At 43.4% G+C, this 22,380-nt stretch overlaps 1 protein-coding gene across 2 annotated transcripts in view; it reads left to right on the top strand.

Moving 5' to 3' along the window:
- The window catches only part of PRKN (parkin RBR E3 ubiquitin protein ligase), a 1,449,443-nt gene that overhangs the window by 772,685 nt on the left and 654,378 nt on the right, over positions 1-22,380 (top strand). The window lies entirely within an intron of this gene.

Raw genomic sequence — 22,380 nt, 5'->3', positions numbered from 1 at the left:
GCAGGCACAGTGTCTTGGCAATACAGAGACCTTTGCAGGGGGGGGGGTGGGTATTTGAATCTTTTCTCTTTTTTTTTTGAAAATCATTTTTTGTTTGTTTGTTTTACTGTGGAATATAAATCAGGCTTCCCAAAATGTGATATTTTTTCTTCCCTAGCAGAAGTTACTATGCTATGGGTCTACTCAGAGTTAAGCCCCATTATATTCAGTGGGCTTACTCCCAGGAAAATGTTCTTCGGATTCTAGCTTATATCTGCTACTTGAAGATCATTAGGCTAATCTACAGTGTTGTTCTTTGAACACTATAAAGTATTAGGGATTGCACTGTGTGGCCTGTGAAAAAAATAGAATTGCTATGGGAACTCTCACAGACAAAAGACAGTGTGGTCTAGTGCCAGCTCTGGGAGAAATGCCTGGGGAGGGCAGCATTTGGGGAGGGAAGAGACCTCAGCAGAGTACAATGACATAGAATCCAAAAGCAGCCATTTTCTCCAGGGGAACTGATCTTGGTTGGCTGTAATAGCAGCAGATCTCCAAGTGCCACTTAAAAGTCAGATGACTGCAGTGAGAAAAGACTGCAGTGGGTCAGATGACTGCAGTGAGAAAGGAAACTAGACAACACGGGTGGCCAAATTATGGCTGGGGAGCCACATATGGCTCTTTCACACATATTGTGTGGCTCTCGAAGCCACCACCAACCTGTCGGCCAGCTTGGAGAAGGCATTTCTCTCTTTAAATCACTTTGCCAAGCCAAGCCAGCCAACGGCTTGGAAAATGCATTTAAAGTTGCTTTCCCCCCCCAACTCTGCCTCCCTCCCTCCCTCCCTTCCTTCCTTCCTTCCTTCCTTCCTTCCTTCCTTCCTTCCTTCCTTCCTTCCTTCCTTCCTTCCTTCCTTCCTTCCTTCCTGTCTTGTGGCTCTCAAACATCTGATGTTCATGTTTTGCAGCTCTCAGACTTCTGATGTTTATTCTGTGTGGCACTTAAGTTAAGCAAATTTGGCTACCCCTGCTAGACAACATTGCCTATCTTCTCTCTTCCTTCAGTGGAACAATGGTGGGATACAACCCTATTTAAATGCTAAGTATTTACTTTTAATGTCATAGAAATGATAAGCATTAGATATATATGACATCTAATTAAGAACATATTCTCAGTGGCACAGAGGTGTATTACACAGAAGTTACAAATGGGAAAAGTTTATGCACATTATTTTGGCGTGCTGGTGTTCACTTTTTGAGATGACTGTATAAGCAACTTTTCATGCCTGATGAAGCTGATGGATTTGGCTTCAGAAAAGGTACATAAATACTCTCATATGTTTCTACATATAGGAATTTATGGAATCTATTTAAATGTATTGAATATTCTCTATTTTGGGTATTTTCTTCAAATAACAAATACAGCAAAACAGCTTACTAAAAAAATACGTTGCCAAACACTCACATAGTGTGAACACTGTTCACCGTTTTGTTCCCTTGCTGCCTCTGCCGCTCCTTTGCACCATTTTCCATCTCCTTCTTTGTTACTGCAATCTTCAACATCCTTCCCCTACTACCCTACCATTTAATCTACTTGGCTGTGATGGCCCAACATGGTTTTGATTACTATAAGTTGTGACATCAACCCTTCAGACATGGCATGATTGTCAAAACCAGCAATGTAGGCAAAGGTCATCAAAGACTGTGAGCATCACAGGAAGATAAGAGAACAAATAATTTTGCAAAATGTGCTAAATTCCATCAAGTGTTAGAGGTGCTCTTTGAAACCCATGGAAGCTAACCCAAAATGAGGACAGTGGTTTTGCCTCCATGCTTCTAAACAGTGGTGATGTGAATGCGATGTATTATGTAGAATGAGGCCTCCTGTTCCAATATGTTCACTGCCAGCCCCAAAACATAAATTGTTTCCTCTGCTGTTTCCTCTGCCTTTAAATCTTTCTTCAAACATTTTCCAAGTTTTTATTAAGAAGAAGTTTAATGTAACATTTGGTGTCAAGTATGCATTGTTGCTGGATATAATGGCTCTGAGGATTTCATTCATACTCTTTCTACTGCATCAACAGCAGTTTGTGGGAAAAAGAGGTCTGTGTGACACCTTCCAACTGATAACATGCCATATAATTCCCTATAAATATTTATGGTAGCTCAGTGTCATCTGGCCTGCATTTTGCAAGATTGAATCACGTGTTAAATAAAAGGAATGTTTTCAGAAGAGATCAAGGGGACCAGTAATAAATTTATTAGGAGATATTTTGTCTAGTAAAAAGCTAGGATTTCTGGACTATATATATATATATAAATATAAATATATATACACACACAATTTGATAAAGAGTTGTTCTTTTCACCATCTTGGGCACAACACAATAGAGTCCATTAAACTGTTTCTCTCGGTGGTGCTGATGCTTCCTTGACTGTCTGCTGACAGTTGTTTGCCGTAGAAAATGAGCCTTTCTGATAGGTTAAAAGATAAGTCAGCTTTGAAAAGAATAGTAGGATGTCCATCACTTTACAGATATTTGGGAGTTATAAAACTGTCACCTGTCTCTTTTACAATTCATCTTTTAGGTGCACTATGCTAAATAACTTCAATAGCTTTCACCATCTCTAGGTCTGGAGTGTCACCCAGCTGCTGGGAGGAAAGTACTAAAAATATTTGGACAAGCCATGCTGCTGTAGAGGTTGCAGATATGTATCCACAATAAAACTACTGATATGAATTCTTATCCCAACTGAAAGCTAGTGTTGCCCTTGCATTATAATTTTCTATGCTCCAGTTTTACTATCAGAATGCCTATACGCAAAATTATATTCTCTTACTCCAATTTAATTAACCTGGGCTGTGATCACACATATTAAATAATGCACTTTCAATCCACTTTCATTGTGTGGATTTTATTGTGTGAATTGGCAAAAACCAGTTGGGAAGTGCCTTGAAAGTGGATTGGTGCATTATTTAGTGTATTATTTAGTGTATGGTCGCAGCCCTGGATTACCAACCGTGATTTTGCATTCATGTTTGTGGTTTGTAGAATACAATTTGCTGAGTTCAGTGAGGTTTATTATCTCAAGTAAGTATGCATAGGATTTCAAGTCCTGGAAGTAGGGTTGCCAACTCTGGGTTAGGAAATTCCTGGAGATTTGGGGAAAGGCCCTGGGAAGGGCAGGGTTTGGGGACAGGAGAGAACTCAGCATGGATATGATGCCACAGAGTCCACCCTCCAAAGCAGCCATTTTCTCCAGGGGAAATGATAACTGCTGTCTAAAGATCAGCTGTAATTCCTGAAGATCTCCAGGTCTTACCTGGAGGTTGGTAGCACTACTTGGAAGCTCAGTTTAGGCTGCTTGGTACAATATTAAAGTCCAAGATCTCCAGGATAGCTTTCTTAGAAATGTTCCCTGTTCCTTATGCAATTCCTGACTACACAAGTTGAACTGAGGATGTGTGAAAGAGACAGGCTGGGGACAAGATGAGCTTGGACAGAAGGAGTCCACTCTCCAAAGCATCCATTTTCTTCAGGGGAACTGATTTCTGTATTGTGGAGATGAGTTGTAATTCTGGGAGATCCCGAGGTCCCATAGAGGATGGCATCCCTAGTGTAAGTCAAAATGGGGTAACCAAGTGTATAGTATTACGACAAGGCATTGATGTCGTTGTCATACCTGAAGCCTGATCGAATAAGGAGAAACAGTGGGATGTAGTCATCCCTGCATAGAAACTGTAAAGGAAATAGGGAAGGCCATACTGGGGGTGGTGTTGCTCTCTATTTGAAAGAAGAGACAGAGATGCTGACAAATCAGAATGCATAGGAGGAAAAGAGTACTGTACTCCTTGGACTAGTGTGTTCAGTTTTGGACATCAAAATTTAAGAAGGATTTTGATAAGCTGGAATGTGTCCAGGGGAGGCTGACAAAGATGGAGAGGAGTCTGGAAACCAAGTCCTATGAGGAAAGGTTGAAGGAGCTGAATATATTTGGTCTGTAGAGGAGTAAATTGAGAGATAATATGATAGCCATCTTCAAATATTCAAAAGACTGTCTAACAGAAGATGGAGCAGAGTTGTTTTCTGTTGCCCCAGAAAGTCAGACCAGAACCAAAAGGTTGAAGTTAAATTATTATTATTTGTCTAAGCATTAGGAAGAATTTCCTCACATTTAGAGCAACTCCGTAGTAAAGCAGGCTTCCTTGGGAAGTGATAGGTCCTTCTTTGAAGATTTTTAAGTGGATGCTAGATGACCATCTGACAGCAATGCTGACTCTGTGACTCACTATGAATTTAGGCAGATCATGAGAGGGAGGGCATGATGGAATAAGCCGATACTCAAGTCTTGTGGTCCTTTCTTATATGCTTGTGGTAATGCTGATTACAACTTTAGGTTCAGGAAGGAATTTTCATTTTTTTCTGGAGGAACGCAGTGAAATACTGATGGAGAAATGGCAGCAGTATTCTGAAAAAAGGAAATTAATTAGAGAAACCCTGGAAAACAGTGAATTGTAATGAAATAAGGCACCATCAGACTACTGCACCTAAAAATAAACTAGACGGTCCCAGAAGAAGGATCACACGGATCCAAAACGAGAACAGACCGGTTTTGAATCATCGTCGGACTGTATTGAATGAATGTAGCATCATCTTATGAACAGTAGTGAAGTTGTATGCTTCAAATAATATTCTGTCACTAAAATTGATAATGTTGCTACTATAATATATTGTACTGGGAATCATCATAATTATTTTCTGATATTATTTTGTTACATGGAAAGTATTTTTCTTGTCATTTCCTCTGGACATAGAGCAGGGGTTACTGGGGGTGGGGAGGGAGAGGTAACTGAAATTCCTGCATTGTGCTGGGGGTTGAACTAAACCTTTTGGGTACGTCCTAGTTGTATGTTTCTATGGAATCAGGAAATCCCAGGCCTAAAAGGATGTTTGGTGACCACCACTGCCTGCCCCCTCCCCAAAAAAGTTCTGAGTGTGATCTAAGAGGGTAGAAGAAGAAATTAGAGTTGCTTAAGTAGACTGTATTGTAATAATGTAGGACTTCCAGTACCTTAACATGGACCATTAGTTTCATCCAGTTATGTCTAATCTTCTGTTATGAACATATGAAGCTGCCTTATATTGAATCAGACCCTTGGTCCACCAAAGTCAGTATTGTCTTCTCAGACTGGCAGCAGCTCTCCAGGGTCTCAAGCTGAAAATTTTCACGCCTACTTGCCTGGACCCTTTTTGGAGATGCCAGGAATTGAACCTGGGACCTTCTGCTTACCAAGCAGATGCTCTATCACTGAGCCACCGTCCCTCCCTTTTTTTAACGTTTCATGAGGCTGGGTGCTCGACGTGTCCCGGCGCTTGGGACGGTGGGCCTGGCCAACCCAGCCATCCCTCGGCCCGCCTGGCCCGTGCGGGATGGGACGGACTGCCAGAGTCTTTGAACCTCCACTCTGTAGGGTGACAGGCACCCAGCCGAGGTGTGTGGGGAAAACCCTTTCCTTCGCTCCCCTCTCTCCAACTGGGGGTCAGTAGACAGGAGGGGGCCCGCTGGGGGCAAAGCCAGCGGGCAGACGATAATAATAATAATAATAATAATAATAATAATAATAATAATAATAATAATAATAATAATAATAATATTTTATTTTTATATCCCGCCCTCCCCGCCGAGGCGGGCTCAGGGCGGCTGACAGGCATGGGAATCCCATGAATCATAAACAACATAAACAATTTTAAATATCAATTACAGTAAAATTATTTAAAAGTTAAATATATAATAAAATAGGTGCTAAATGCTGTAGTCGTGATATCCACAAGATGACTAGTTGTCCATTCATCAAATTTTGATCCATTCATCAAATAGTTGTCCATCCATCAAATCGATGACCGACCATCTGCCCCGGCTCCGCTGCCAGGGCGGGGGGGTATGCTGCAGCTCAGCCCCAACCTCGCCCCTCTTTCGCGTGGCTGCCAGGAGGTCATAGAAGGGGGACATGTGAGAGCTGGGGACGACCGCTGTCCGCTGGCTCTGGGGCACCATGCCACCGCAGAGAGAAGGGACCGCCGGCCGTGCCCATCCCCATGCCTCGGACCGCAGAGTCCCCCACCTCATGCCCGCTGCTCTGCGGTGGCGGGACGGGGGACTGGCGGATGTCGGGACCGACCCCGACACCCCCGTTCTAGGAGAATGTGTATTTGGAGAGGAAGGGGTGACCTGGATGGCCCAGGCTAGCCTGATTTTGTCAGATCTCAGAAGCTAAGCACAGTTTACCCTGGTTAGTATTTGAATGGGAGACAATCAAGAAAGTTCAAGTAGGGATGCCAGACTCCAGGTAGGAACTGGGGATCCTGTGGACTTGCAGCTCATTTCTGACTGTAGGAAATCAGTTCCCCTGGAGAAAATAGCTGCTTTGGAGAGTTGATGCTATGACATTAGACCCTACTGAGGTCTCTCTCCTCCCCAAGCTCCAGCCGCAAATCTCCAGGAGTTTCCTGACCTGGATCTGGCACCTAACTCTCCATTCCCCACCAGTTGTCTGGGGGGACTTGGCAACCCTAAGTCCAGAGTTGCTGTGCAGAGGCAGAAGGGAGGAATCACTTCTGAATGTATCTTGCCTTGAAAACCTTATGGAGTTGCCATAACTCAGCTGTAACTTGATGGCACTTTCCACCACCACAAGAAGAATGGGTTGAAAATAGAAAATCCGATAAAATAATAGATAAAATCATCATCTCCCATGACTGCCTTTTTTCAAATTACAGTTGCCCATGTATTTACATGGGGTCTGATTCTACACATCAGAGAGCTGTGCAAAATGCAAAGCTGAGGCAGCCTTTCCATCCCATGCAGGCACACTGCATATGTGCCCAATAAAAACACTCTGTAGCTTGCCTTGTCACTAGGTATAACTCTGCCATGGCAGAGCAAGCGGGGAAAGGGTGAAAGAGCCACATTTTGGAGGTGACCCTGCACCATCATTCTAGCTGTCCTTCCCTGCACACCCCACCATGGTACAAAGAGAGGGAAAGAGGAGAAAGAGCCAGATCAGTGAGGCAAGCCTGCCTCACTGGTCTGGCTTCCCTTCCCTGTGTGCCCGCCATGGTGGAGCAAGTGGAGAAGGGGAGAAAGAGCCAGATCAGGGAGGCAAGCCTGCCCCACCAATCTGGATTCCTTCCTTGTGCTAACTGGAATTCAGGTGGGCAATGAGCCTCTGCCTCTCTCCCTTCCTTCTGCAAGATCTAAAGGTTCCCCAACTGATTGGCACTCCCCCACCCATCTGCTGAAGAGCCCTTTAAAATGTTCAGGAGGGAAGAGAGAGAGGGGTGGCCGCCAGTGGCAGCAGTTGGGATGGGGCTTCCAGCCATCTGACCAACAGCAAGTTGGAGCCCCCTAAGGTAGGAGAACCCCCACTGGGACTGGAGGCTGGCAACCCTAAGTCAGGGCATGTTTTAAAGAGAGGGACAGAGGATTTGCATTTTACCAATTTATTTTCTTTGTGTCAATCTGACGTGGTGCTAAAAGTATGCCAGTAAACATTTTATTTTTAATAAATATTTTAAACTTTGTTTCTGGAAGTAGTTCTCTGTACCACATAGGCCCCCACTGTTTTGGACATACTGTTTTAAAAGGGACCTAGGGGGGTGGCTGGACAGCGTTACTGATGTACTGCAACTAACACGAATTTGAGCGGACTTCGGAAGATGGTACAGGACAGGAGGGCCTGGCGTGACTTTGTCCATGGGGTCGCAAAGAGTCAGACTCGACTGTGCAACTGAACAACAAAAAAAGGTGGGAAGGCAAGCAGTTGGCAACTGGCTATTCCCCCTGGAGTGCACTAGGTATGAATCTGTCCTGTGGTAGCTAGGTGCTATGCTAGTGGGAGATGCTGAGGTAAGGCTTCTGAGCTTGGAGGAGGAGCTGAAGGTTCTGATCCTTTCAGTTGGAAACCCCTGTATCAATCAGGTGGTGATGGCAGCTACTGGAGAGTGAAAAGGAGAAACCCCTCCAGGGAGTTGGGAACCCCAAGGAGAGCAAGGCAGAACAGGGTCTGCAGGCCAGAGTAGGCATGTTCTGCCACAGGACTCACCAGCTCACCCAGGGACAGCTAGTCAGAGAGACATTATAGGCCAGTGGGGCTGAAGTAAGCCAGGAGTAGAAGCCACAGGAGGAGCCTGAAGACCAGCAGAAGTGGGGGGAAATGACTTCCTGGAAGCAGCAATGGCTTTCCAATAGGGTTGCCAAGTCCAATTAAAGAAAAATCTGGGGACTTTGGGGGCGGAGCCAGGAGACTTTGGGGGTGGAGCCAGGAGACACTGGGGGTGGAGCCAGGAACAAGGGTGTGACAAGCATAATTGAACTCCAAGGGAGTTCTGGCCATCACATTTAAAGGGACAGCTCACCTTTTTAAATGCCTTTCTTCCATAGGAAATAATTAAGGATAGGGGCACCATCTTTTGGGGCTCATAGAATTGGACCCTCTGGTCCAATCGTTTTGAAACTTGGGGGGTATTTTGGGGAGAGGCACTAGATGCTATACTAAAAATCTGGTGCCTCTACCTCAAAAAATAGCCCCCCCAGAGCCCCCAATACCCACGGATCAATTCCCTATTATTCCCTATGGGAATCATTCTCCATAGGGAATAATAGAGTGCCCAGTAGACATTTCCCTCCCCCCCCCACGCTTTCTAAAGGGGGGGAGGGCCTCCATACGAGGGAATCCCCCTCCCTGCCCCCTCCCTCTCTCTCACACACACACACACACAAATACTTACTTGGTCTTCTTCCGGAGAACTGTGCCTGCTGTGAAAACGAAAGCAAAGAAGGGAGGGGCCGTTCTCCGAAGCCCTTCCTGTTTCCTCCTTCCTGCCCAGCCTTAAAGGGACAGGGATTTTACAAACTGCTCAGGAGCTCTATAGGTATGTTCTCCCCCCCTACCCCCCCCCCACCCCCCCGGTTCTCAATTTTTGAAGACCGGGAGATTAAGCTGGGAACCCAGAAGTCTCCCGCTAAAGCGGGGGGATTGGGACCCCTACTTTCCAAAGGTTGTTTGGAAGAATCATGTTGGGTGGGGCTGATGAGGGAGGAAAGCACAGATAGAGACCTGTCCACTCAGAAACTGGGAATGAGCCAGGATTCACCCCTAAATAGAAGGCATTGGCAGAGGTCAGGGTGATCCTGCTTCCAGGCAGGCCTTATTAGGGTAGAACCCCAAGATAGCCTGGGAGGGCAGGCCCATGTACACCTAAGTAATTTGAGGGTGAAGCAAGGGCTGGGGAGAGAAGGCTAAGCGCCCCTCCTCCCCTGTGCTGAGATGCATACAGGGTGTGCTAAAGAAGGGAAGAGGCTGGTGGATACGAATGCACACCCTGGACTCTGATCTTCAGGAGGCAGTCTGGCAGGATTCTGTCAGGGAAATGTCTGCTTAGTCACAGAAGGCATATTCCTAGTAAATGTCAACATTCAGGCTCCTTGTTCAAAGCATTGATGATATACCAGAAAGGCACAGCTCAAAATGAGCGTGCAGAAATGTTGTCAGGTTTAAAATTTGCATTAAGTATATAATTTGTTTGCACTAGTTGATGTTCCGTCTGAATGTTTTCTTGTGGTTTCATATGAATGAAACTGTGCAGAAGCAAAAGCTGTTGCTGTTGTGCTGAAACCAGAGTCAGTATACCGTGAAGTGTAATATTTTTTCAGTGCTTCCTCTTTAGCTGCATCAACAAGGAAACTGAGAACTGGCAACTTGTAAACAGATGCATACATTTTCTGTTGTAGTGTTCAAGGTACTGGACTGATATTTTAAGACACTCCAAAGAGGTTCAACAAAACAGCAGGAGCCTAAAACAAATACTGAAGCTCTATAGATCTGAAGGAAGGATCTTTTTGTTAACTGTTATCTACTGTAAACAGCAACAATGAACAAAAGGCATCAAAAGGACTAGGCATAGCCCCAGGCCCCTGTAAAACAGATTCTAAAATCACAACACTGTTAAGCAGCATAAAAAATAATCTGAGTAGAGCATGCCTTACTTTGTCTTTTAGGACCAGGTAGTGTACAATTCCTCAAGGCACTATTATTTTTAACATTCTAACAGATGCAGAGGTATGAAAGATATACAGGGCTTGCCCTTATTTACCAGAAAGGAAGAATTCCCTGGGAAGTTGAGGGGTGGGTTTTGCTGTTTGATCAAGCTTGCATTTTTTTTTTAAATTTAGCAATTCCAGTTTCATAAGTCTTAACCTGGCAGAGAAAGAAGAAAGGATTTTTTAAAAAAAAATTCCACAAGAAATCTATAAATAATCAAGTGAGTTGCTTTTCTATCTTTTCTCAACCCAGGAATCCTTACTTTACACTGACTTATAAAGACTCCTGCCTTTAACTAGAAATGAAATCTCAAGGACTTCAATGCTAAAATTTATAAAAGGTTTTTCATAACTCTATAATTTCAGACTGTGAATCATGTTACCTTTGAGTCTGTAAGAAGTGAAGAACGTCAGCAGTTTGATAGAGCTCTAAGGAAAGTGTAGAATACTAAGAAAATATCTCAGGGGGGTGTCTTCTCAGTATGCTGACAAGAAGACCATAACACATCTGTGAGAAGAGGCTTTGGCCTTCAGTGGCTAAAGAAGTAAAACTGACCTGGTTCCAATGAGAAAGGGGAAGTGATATGACAGCGATGTTGCATTGTTACTAGAGTACCAAACTTTGGTTTACTGGTACATATAAGACTACAGCAAGATTGTGTCATATAATTAACATAAACACTCAGCAGGTATGCGGTGAAGTGGAACTTTTCTTTCCAATCTGTGTACAATTGATCTTCGAATGCGATATGGTGATGGGCAGTCCTACCAGAATGCCAGCTGTGAGAATAAAAAAGAAACAGTTTGATATCTTTCTCTGAAGGTATCTCTAACCTGTTAAAAATGGAACTGGACTACAGTATCTCTATGCTGCATAGTCTGAACTTTTCCTCTATATAAAACATTGGCTCCCAAAGTGAAAGTGAACTTTTTAGGAGAATGCGGATAGTTGCCGTACTTTTGATTTATTGGCATTCACTACAGAAATCTCACAGTCAATGCTTTGAAACTAAGACCCAGAAGAAAACATGAAATAGCTGGGCATTGTGAGCTTTTGCACAAAAGTTGTTTAATGTGCTGGTCAGCCAGCGGGGAAAATAGGAGCTCTGTAGCTCCTGTGTGATTGAGCAAGCCTAGCAAAGCAAGCTATGATGCAGAAGGAAGCAAGAGAGAGAGAAGGGAGCAGATGATTATTAATTGCTCGCAGTGGGGAGGGAAATGTCTGCTGGGCACTCCATTATTCCCTATGGAGACCAATTCCCATAGGTATAATGCAGAATTGATCCACTGATCAATTCTGGGTGTGTGTGTGTTTTTTTGAGGTAGAGGTACCAAATTTGCAGCTAACATCTGATGCCTCTCCCCAAAATACCCTCCAAGTTTCAAAAGGATTGGACCAGGGGTCCAATTCTATGAGTCCCAAAAGAAGGTGCCCCTATCCTTCATTATTTCCAGTGGAAGAAAGGCATTTAAAAGGTGTGTGGTCCCTTTAAACGTGATGGCCAGAACTCCATTTGAAGTTCAATTATGTTTGTCACACCCTTGCTCCAGGCTCCCCTCCCAATGTCTCCTGGCTCCACCCCCAAAGACCCCAGATACTTCTTGAATTGGACTTAGCAACTCTATTCCAGTCTCTTTCACACACTAATTTTTCTCACAACCTTTCTGTCTCACACACACTCATTACTTTCTCTCTTTCTCCACCCTCCTCCAGTCACCCACTCACTGGCTTCCAGCTCAGTAGTGGGGGGGGGGGGAGCAGTTCCCACTCCTTCCCTACCCACTGGGAGTGCAGCCATGCCTCAGCCCCTCTTCCCTTTCTCTCTCCTTCAGCATACAGCCTTCACTCATGTAGTCAAGATGCCCCACCTCCAGTGCTGCTTTTCTCTACAATTTGGGCAGATAGTGGCCAGTGGGAAAGTGCTAAAGTGACAGCATAGCCAGCAACTACAGAGCCTTGCAAGTTGGAGATTAGGCTTCCTTTCACCCCAGTCTCTGTAGCCATCCTTTCAGTTGTCCTTTTAAAACTTTCCTACTGGTTTTTAACCAGCTGGACTGTGGGGAGAATCAACACTGGAAATTGAGGGGGTGGGGGAAGATAGTACTCAGTAGCAACATCTTCAGTGCTGCTTTCCCCTATCCTCTTCCCCTCCCCCACTACAGCAGCACCATGTTTTAGATGGGTTTTTTAAAAGAGGGTTAAGATTTTTCTGCAACCTTGGAAGGTCCCCAAGGTTTGAAGAAAAACCTATTTTTTTCTCCATGTGTATACAAAGATGGAGAAGGGGCCAAACTTAGGAATTAGATAGATGTTCTGTGTGGTGTGCCCTTGTTCATAGTCCAGGGGACATATTCTGTAATCTGTGAATTCTGGTCACTTTCTATAATTAGCCCCACCCACATTCAGCATGTTATAGTAGTCTAATTTGGAACTTAGTTGTCTCCATGTGCTTTAGCATTCTGTTTCCAAAAAGTGGCCAGCCAAATGCCTGTGGGAATAGGGAACCTTATACGCAAGTTCTGACAGCAACAAAATTCATGGGGATTCAAAGTAGCAATCGTGTCTGATAGAAGGGGTTGGTATGGACAGAACTTGGATATAGCAGGTAGACATTTAAGGGTGAAGAAAGTGGGTTAGTAGGGAGTATGGAATTTAGGAGGGCATCAAGCACCTCTGGATTTGTTGTGTAGTAGATTGGAGGTTTATCAAACAAACCACTATATACTATGAATTAGAGAAGTAAGCATAGCATAGTTGAATATTTTAAGCGCAATGTGTCCAAAGTAGCTTGATGTAAGAAGCCAGAATTTTTTTTAATTTTTTAAGTGAAACTCTAATTTACTGTAGACCAAAGCTGTAGTTTTTAAAATTGTAATAATAGAAGGAATCAAGTAACTAAAGCTGGAATTTTGCATGCATTTACTTACTATACATTTATTTAGAAAATAACCCTGCTTAAAACAGGTCACAACAATAAAATATAACCAAGTATACATTACTGAAAGTAAATCCTACAGAAATTTAATCCTATTGAATTTACTAGATCTTACTTGTGAGTAAGCATACCTGGGCATGGACTGAATGCCCCATTTTATGGTGCAGTTGTAAGCAGAGTTCTACCCTTCTAAATCCAGTTGAGTCAATTGGCTTAGAATGCTGAGTATCGGCTTAGGACTTCATTATTATTTACCCAAGCATTCATATTATACTCACTGATACTTCCTTCAGAGTTAATAGGTCTAGAATTGGGCTGTAATTCTTTTAATGTTGATCTTTATTTTATAGAAGTAGTGAATAATGACAGAATGTAGCATAATATCTGCCATTGTAGGAAATTTCAGAAGTACCTGTTCAATTCTTCAGTAGATATTTTTATGATAGTCTATTAAAGCTTAGTGCACAACAACATATTAGGAAAACCACAAAATCGATACAGTTTGATGGTTGCTATTCATTGCTTTCAGACTTTAAAAAAATATATTTTAAGAGTAACACATTAACTCTGGATCATGAAACCATATTTTTGGTTGCCTCAGTTTCAAACCATATGGATACACATTTTGCCTGGGGAAACAAGGAGGGTTAAAAACCTGTTCAAGGCCTGAGCTTCTTTTTTCATGCAATTCTCTGTTATAGATGAGAGTATTTGCTATTTTATTTCTCTATAAACCATGGAGTAGAATAAACAGGCAATACCATTGTATCAAGATGACAGTAGTGAGAGGGGAAAATGTTCACTTGAGTTGCTCTTTTGATACTTATAAATGGGCTCAGCATCAATGGCAAACTGAGTTATAATCCTGTCTTTGCACTACTGCAGTTATTGACCCTCCAAGATACATTATTGTTCTAAATTTCAGCATTTTAAAAAAAGAAAAAAACCCTAAAAGGTGTGTATGTGTGTGTATGGGGTGGGGGAGTGTTTTAACGGCTTTAGCTCTCACTGGGAAGGACATGCCTCTGTGTTGCCACAGATATGGAAACTGTAACTATTTGTAAGGTATTGGTGGAGGAGCTTAAGTGATAATAGGTTGCAGCCTGCAGTATGTAATTTTGTTGTTGTTGGTAAATCATTTTGTTCTTGGTTATTGGGTCCATTCACAAGCAAGTGTTTAAATACCTAAACCCAGGACCAAACTGGTTATGACACCTCCTTGTTGGCATAAGTTGGGTTATATTTGAGCTGTATTGATTCAAACTGTTATCAATAAAATAATCATGTATCTTCTTAGTCAGCCAGCTCTTATTTGTATAGAAAGGGACTATAGCCTATAGAATTTAGTAGTGATAATTGTGTGTGGGGGGGAGGGGAGAAGTGCCAGAACTCTCAAGAGGAAAGTGAAGGAGAAACACACGGGTGCCCCTCATCAATTTTTAAACATTTTTTTGAGAATTTTGTTTCCATAAAGAGTTCCGGAACTCTGTTCCACTGTGTTCCCCTAGGGGGGGGAAAACACCCTGGTGATAATGTTTTAAAAAGAAGACTGTCACCCTCTGTGTATATGTTTATGCTCCTCAAAATTCTAGTGAAGAAAGTTTTGTTGTTGTTGTTTTAAAGGAAAGTTATACCACTGTTACCCAAAGAGGCAGTCTCCTATTTAATTGGTGAATTAGCTTGGAGGAGACAAACAAGAAGGGGTAACTAGGATTCTCCACCTATGTATATATGGATCTTTTCTTTAGAGAACTCTCAAAAGAAACCAGTCAGATGTTCAACTGGAACGGGTTTTATTAAAATAGGAATAAAAGGGACACACACACACATATGTAAAACACACAGGCTAACTAAGAGGAAATCAGGGAGGAGATGGGAGAAAGCACTTTCAGGGAGGCTATAGTTACCACTCTTGAAAAGCAAGGCCCACAGAAGCAGCAGCAAAATGACCAACATCTCACAGAGAAGAGGAGAAGGCCCATACAGAGATGGGGGTGTGAGATATAGCACCAAGAACACACACAACTGCTATAGAGCAGAAGACTGCAATTAAAGGGGAAATGCTCTCTGGAGCAGTCTGACATGTTTGCCTCCAAACAATAACTTGATGGGTTTTTCAGAGATGAATGATTTTGGAGAAGCTTGATGGGTTTATCTGAGATAACTATAGGTGATAATGGTGCTTGATGACCCTATAAATACTGGATGGAAAAAGCTACCTGGTTTTGTGAATAGTGGTAAGTGTTGCTTAATTAGGGTATATGGGTGAGGGGAAGTAAGGCTTGGTGCTGAAAAGGTTAATCCAAAGTGAGGAGATAGTGTTCTCGGGAGACCCATCGTCCTAAATTATGCATCTCGCCAGAATGGGGAGAGGTTGTTAGCCAGCCAGTTGCTCTTTACCATATTTCTAAACTATATGTCCAGGCTTCTTCCTGGCTGGACTCTGTTTTGTTTTATTTCAGGCCAGGTAGTGCATTGCAGCTTATGATATTTGAGCAGATACTGACTCCTCAGCAATAGGAGGGGTCTGACTGCTGACACCACCATAAAATGGTTTAGCCAGTGCTCCCTTCTACACCCCTGTCTGGCTTGGTTATATAAGACATGATTAGAAGGACAGAAATTGATATCTCCTCCAAAGGTGCTTCAAGAGAACATTTAGTTGCAAAAGTTGTGCTGTTCTTACAGTTTTTACCACATTGGATCATGTGGACTGGTGGGGACAAAATGGGGTCTAAATTCTCTGGTGCATTTTGGCAGAGGAAACCAGATGATCTGGCTCAACTGATTCCCCAAATTGGCATTTTACAGGTGTTTCCAGAAGTGTGTTTTAGCAAATGTTAAAAAACATTTTTGTGAGGTTATCTTGCTGTAACTTATCTTATGGCACTCTGTTGTAAATGATGACATGACTCCTGATTTATGTCACAATAAATTCACTATTCTATAAAATGGCAGAAGACAATTGTTTGGAAAGGTGGTTGTTCTTAATACTGGCTCTAATCAGGCCTTGGATTCAGTGGGAGCTCACAGGAGCACAGCTCCTGAACCTTTCTGAGAGTTCCATCTCCTCCTTCTGAGAGTTCCACCTCCTTGTCCATTGAATAGTAGGTGCAGCTGCATAACAATCCCTGGATGAGCTCCACCACCTATTTTTCTACAAAACAACCCCTGGCTCTAATTATCTCAAACAGTTTCAGGTTTTAGTAAATGTTGATATCAAAGTGCAGTAGGTTTTGTGCCCATTAGGGTGTTCTATAAATAATTATCTTTTTGGGTATATCCCTGAGAATGTACCAGCTTCTGTTTAAGTATCAAACTGTTTTGCTGAGACTCAGGTGCATTCTCATTTTTCAAATGGCCTGTTTTGGGTTTTCCTGCTGTTCTTTTTTTGTTAGAAAAAAAAACACATGGCAAACTTTATATCTTCCCCTAAGGCATATTATCTGTGTCCTATGCAACAATATCACCAAGCATCTGGCAGGAAACAGTGCCAGACAATTAGGGAACTTTGCAGAGAGCAATTCAGACTACACCCTGTCTTCAGGAAATATTAACACTGTTTAGCTGGCCAGCATGTGCTTGCAGTGAGAATAGACAATATCAGCACCGTTTCTGAGTTTTGCTCCTGGAATTGAAGAATCCATGAACCTCTACAAAGGACCTAACTATTCCATGTGAGGCCTCTCAATCTGTCATGGCTTGGTTGTCTGGTATCATGGTGCCACATGGGCTGTATCCACACATCGTTGGATATTGTGCTACTGTGAAACTATAGCTATCATTTGCACCTGGATTACCCTTTGCAAATAAGCCAATCCATTTGCAAATTATTACAATAGTGCAATATCCAATTATGTGAGAATGCAGCTATAGTAAAAAATGATATTATCATATCTAAAGTGCAAATGTTTGGTAAAATATAGAATTATAGAGTTGGAAGGGACCTACAGGGTCATCTAGTCCAACCCCTACACAATGCAAGAACTTCACAAATACCTCTTCATCACTGGCTTGGCTGGCTGGCATGGCTTTCCATGTCACAGCAGGGCTGGCACAGCTTTCCCCATCCCAGCTGGCATGGCCAAGACTGGGGACAGGCAGGGAGACAGGTGCACAGGGAGCCAAGGCTGTAGTTGGGTAGGAAGATGGTGCCTGCACAGCGTCAAAATGTCTGAAGAAAAGAGGGCACTCCATGTGGACCTCTGGATGGACATTCAAGGAAGCCAGACAGAGAGTGGGTCCAAGAGCCAGTATATGTGTGTGGGGCATCTGGAAAAAAAGGATGGCCAGCAGCTGCGTGAGATTGGTGGGGTTGTCACCAGGCAGGATCCAAGTGATGGAGGGAGAGAAAGAAAGAGAGAGTAATGGTGGGAGAGAAAGAGTAATAGGGTGGGAGAAGGAGAAAGACAAAAAGAGTGACAGTAGGCATTATGGAGAAAGAGTGAGAAATACAGAAGTAAAAGAGACATAAGTAAGAAAATGAGTTGGAGGAGGGAGAAAGAGTGAGAGAAGGGCAGGCAGGAGAGGGGAATAAGCAAAGTTATGGGAATAGCACATTTCCCCCTGCAAGTTCCCCACTTGTTCATGTGTTGTTTATACACTGTTGTGTGGAAATAGTTTGCTAATCACAATGAAATCAGAACCTATTTAAATGCAGTTGTACATGCAATACAGCTAAAGTTGAAGTCCCATGTAGTTCAGTAGACGAGATTTGACTTTATTTGCTCTCCCTTTGAAATAAATAGGAATGTTGATGGTCCCAGTATTTGCTAATGATGAAACGACTTCAATTCTTCACATTTTAAAAAGCATTTCAATATTTTAATGTGAGAAGATTTGGTGATATTCATTAAGCATTTTGCATTACATATGGGTCTTTTTCTCCTTGACAAGACAGCATAGAGATAGTTAGATCTACTTTTATGACCACATTATAGAGAGAATAATTAGAGAATAATGTGGTGAGACGATTAGAAAAATGAATTTATGAGATGAAGACTTTTAATTTTGTCAAACCTTTGTCACTGATCCAATGTAAACAATTTTCTCCCTCTAGCTCATAGTTTGGACTAAACCCTAGAACACAATATAACTGTTCAGTATCTTTTATGCAAGATTTGTAAATTTAATTAGTTGTTATGTCTTGATGGTATCTCAGTTTCTATTTTTTCTCACCTTTTTTGTCAGTTGAATTTATTGTCTACGAACAATACAGATTTACTGAACAGTAGGTATCTATTATATTTTTCAGATTTTAATTAGAAATCCTGAAACCCTAATTTGTTTTTAAGTTAGCTTTGGTTTTCACACACAGTACATTTACTTTCTCACTCATAATCCCTTTCTCTGTTAGTAATGAAAAGAATTCTGTAGGTTGAAAAGTATGTTGTAGGTTGAATAGACCTTTCCTGAAAAAGTTGGCTAGCATTACTTAAATTATTTTGACTTCCCTTGAAATTCTTTGGACATTTTATGTGAAGAAGAAACTATACATTTGTACTGGATTTCACTCTATGCAAAATTTGGTGGGCAGTTCTAACTGTAAGACACTATGAAATCTGAGTCCTTAAAAGGGAAGAAGTATTCCCTACAGTTATGTTTTGAAGCCCAAAGTTGACTGTATTGACAGCAAAGAGGTGATCTTGGTCCTATGTAGCCTAAGTATAAATCCATGTTTTCTCCTTTTATGAAACTTGTCATATGTACCATTGGAACCTGCCTTTATCTTGCTGCTGGACTACATTCTTTTATACATTCACAACATTTTGCTTTGTTAGAAGCCTTGATAAATGCAGGATATAAATATTTTCATAAATTAAACTAACATGAGTAAATGCTGTATATAATGTCAGCTCTGAAACTTGGAAATATTAATCTTTTATAGCAACTGCATTCAGTCTTGCTCCATATTTCATGATTGCCACAGTTTTGATTGACTTTTCAATAAAGTAAAATTAAGTGCTGACTGAACAGCTCATTCACTTATTTTAAAACGGAATAAATAAATTATGTCTCTGCATCAGATCCTGAATGCATCTGCTTAAATGTCAATCAAGAACAGATCCAGGTTATATCTAAAATGAATCCTATAGCATTTTGCATCAGATTATTTCTCCCAGTCTTCATTGGTTTGCTTCCAGGAGCAGAATCCAATGAAGTGGAGTTCCATGGATCTTCCATTGATATTTCATAATTTTTTAAAAGAACCAAACTTATACATTCTTAATGAATGCAAAGATCACAGACATTGCAGGGGAGGGGGAGGTGTTCTGTGGTTATGCAATTCTGCACTTGCTGGACCTCCATGTACTGTACCAAAATTGCTGGAGGATTCCAGTTCACAGGAAGTTCAAATTAATCACCATATGGTACCTAACACTTTTAAGACAGCATCATATAAATTAAGAAAATCATCCAATGTATTCTCTTATCCTCCATTTGAGAAAATCATCCAGTATGCTGGAAGAATTTTGGCCATATAGGAATCTGCTGGCAGAAATGCACATTATCAATTAAATTTTGGCAAAATGTAGTGTTGCAAATGCATGCAATAACATGCTGTAAATTGACTTTTACCCTGGAATTGTTGCTTTTGAATTATTGGAAAGATCTACTATCTGCACAAACAAAAATCCAACTCATCACAACTCTCTAGTAGCAGCTAATTGGTCATTTCTGCTAAATGGAAAGACAAAACGGCACCCTCACTTTCACTATGGTATGACAAGGAAAATATTTCATTATAGAAAAAATAATATTAAAACAAGTTCTAGTACTTACTGCTTTACTTACTGAAAAACTGGTATCTGATATTAGTATATATAGCAAACTATAATATAATGCCTAGTAACTGTAGAGGGGCGGCCCAATCCAGAGAACCACCGTGTAGCTGCGCTGAAGTGCAGAACTAGCATTGGCAGCCATAGTCGGCTTCCAAAGGGGAGATGTTACACCATGCTTGGAGGGGGAGAATGGCCCGACGAGCGAGAGAGAACCCGTCACCATGGTGATTTTTCCCAGGTGCACACCATTGTACCACTGCCGAGGCAGGGGTGGGAGAGGCAGGCTCGCACAGGACACGGGATTGGTCAGCCCACTGCACGTGACCAGGCAAGGGGGTGGAAAGCCTGCACCTGAGAGGCTGTCAATCCCCTCCCTCCCACTGTCAGAGACTCTGCCAATGGCAGGCAGGTGGGCAGAGGCATGCACAGACAAGCAGGAAGTGCCAAGTGCAGGAGGTCGCTGTCCTAGACAGCGGCTGGAATATGTGTCTGGGAGTGGCCAGACCAAGTCCAAAAGACCCCCCCCACAGCCCCCCCAGTGTTGCCCTGCTGCTGCCCCCTGCTATGTGCAAGGAACACCTCCCCTGGGGACTGCAGAACTCATGCATCCACTTCAGCAGCCCCCCCCCCTAGTGCCCTGTGCACAACAGCCCTGTGGGGTTGGGTAGGCTGTCAGCCCGGGCAGGCTGAGGGGCGGCACCCCCCTCCCCTGTCCAGCCATGTGGTGGGCAGCGTGGCAGCTCATAGACCACCCCCCCAAACCAAGTCTGCCCACCCTCCCAGGCATTCCCTTGGAGAGGCCACTGACAGAGGGGGGAGGGTTGCTCAGGGAACGTGCAGCCAAGCCACTGACAGAGGGGGGAGGGTTGCTCAGGGAATGTGCAGCCAAGCAGGAGAGACAACAGAGGGCACAGCTCAGACTTTATTTTTCCAGGACAAAGTGCAACAGTCTCCCTGGTGCACGTTGGGCTGTCTTGCCGTGGGCGGGGTTCCATTCAGAGCGGCGGGCAGAAACAGCTGAGGGAGTGAGGGGACGGTGGAGCGACACACGCAGAAGCCTCTATGTTGAAGTCCCGCCTGCAAAATAGAGACAGAGATCAAGAGCACCTTCAGGGCCGGCAGCTGGAAGAGCAGGCTGCGTTTCAGCTGGGTGCTCTCTTAAAGGGATGGTCTCTAAACCACCTCCCTGCAACGGGGTAACTGCCACACTCCCCATGCCCTGCCAGGGGTTGGGAAAGTGGCAGAGGGCAGACAAAGGAAGGGAGCAGGCAGCAGCACAGGGTAGCAGGGTCAGCAAATGCCCTCTGATGGAGCCCACGTCCAGTTTCAAGTGCCAGGGACGCTCACACACTGAGCAGTTGAGAGCGAGGGGAGGGGGAGGATGGGGGGGGACAGTGGAACTTAACCAGCCATGGGCGACAGTTCTCGCATGCAGAGCCCGGAACCTGTGGAGACCTGGAAACAAGAGCAGTTAGCCCCAGGGGAGAGTCCTCTCTCTCCCCCTCACAAGTCAAAGATACTGTCAAAGCAGCTGTGCAGTGCAAAATCCGTCACCAACGTGCCTGCCTGTCCCTCACTCTAAGTGTGCATGACTGGGAGCTCGCCGGCAGAGCTTCCTAACACGCGAAGCTGTTCCTAACAACTGAGTTGTGCAAGGCCAGAGCGGAAATATTTCTAGGAGGGGGGAGAGCGCGATTGGGTGCTGGGGAGGGGGCTCGTCAGCCCGAGGCACGAGGGGATTGGTGAGGCAATCACACCTCTCCCTAAGGAATTTGCAAACTTCCGCAGCGGCGGAGGCGATCTTTGTTTTTGGTTTCAACAAGTGCCTATGGGACACACCACTGTTTTTGCAGGCGTAACGTTGCACCTCTTGGGAGGGGGGCATGCCATGGCCCAAACTGCTCAGTTGCACCTCCACAGGGTCAAAATTATTCCTGGTGTGACCATGCTCAAAGGACACTGGGAAACTGTAGTTCTACTAATGGAGCACTTTCCCCCAAATCCTCTAATTGTGGAATTGTGCACTGGTGGAACAGGAAAATAATTTTCCTAGCACTCAGTCTCCACAGATGTCAAGGAGACCAGAACAATGCACCAGTCAGGGCTGGTAAGTTTTGTACAAAACAATACCAAATATGATTGAGGATGATTGGAGTGTATGAAGAAATATTGGGGGGGGGGTTCCTTTTGAGTTTTGAAATGAATAAAACCTTTACTCTGAGTTCAGTTCCCCCGGGCAGAGAACAGACAGAAAGAGAAGTTAAGGCAGTTGCTTTCCAGACTTTCCTCAGCCCATCATCACACAGATGATAATAGATCTAGACAATGGGATGGTCGAGCCCCTCTTCTTTCGAGCAGGGAACAGAGATTTGGAGGAATTAAATACTAGAGAGACTTCAGGAAGGAAAATTCTGGAGACTCCAGGAAAAGCTTATCTGACCTGTCCTGTCCTGGTCAGTGGATGGGGAAAAGAGAATTGATAATACTCAGAGAGCAAGGAGGAAGCTCTCTTTGGTGCTGAGTCCATCAGTGCAAACATACCTCTTAACTGAGATCTGGAGGAGGAGGCCATTGGCCAT

Source organism: Heteronotia binoei, chromosome 1 (assembly GCF_032191835.1).
Source record: "Heteronotia binoei isolate CCM8104 ecotype False Entrance Well chromosome 1, APGP_CSIRO_Hbin_v1, whole genome shotgun sequence".
NCBI lineage: Eukaryota > Metazoa > Chordata > Lepidosauria > Squamata > Gekkonidae > Heteronotia > Heteronotia binoei.
Note: the sequence above shows the minus strand (reverse complement) of the source record. Positions and strands in the feature narration are given on the sequence as shown.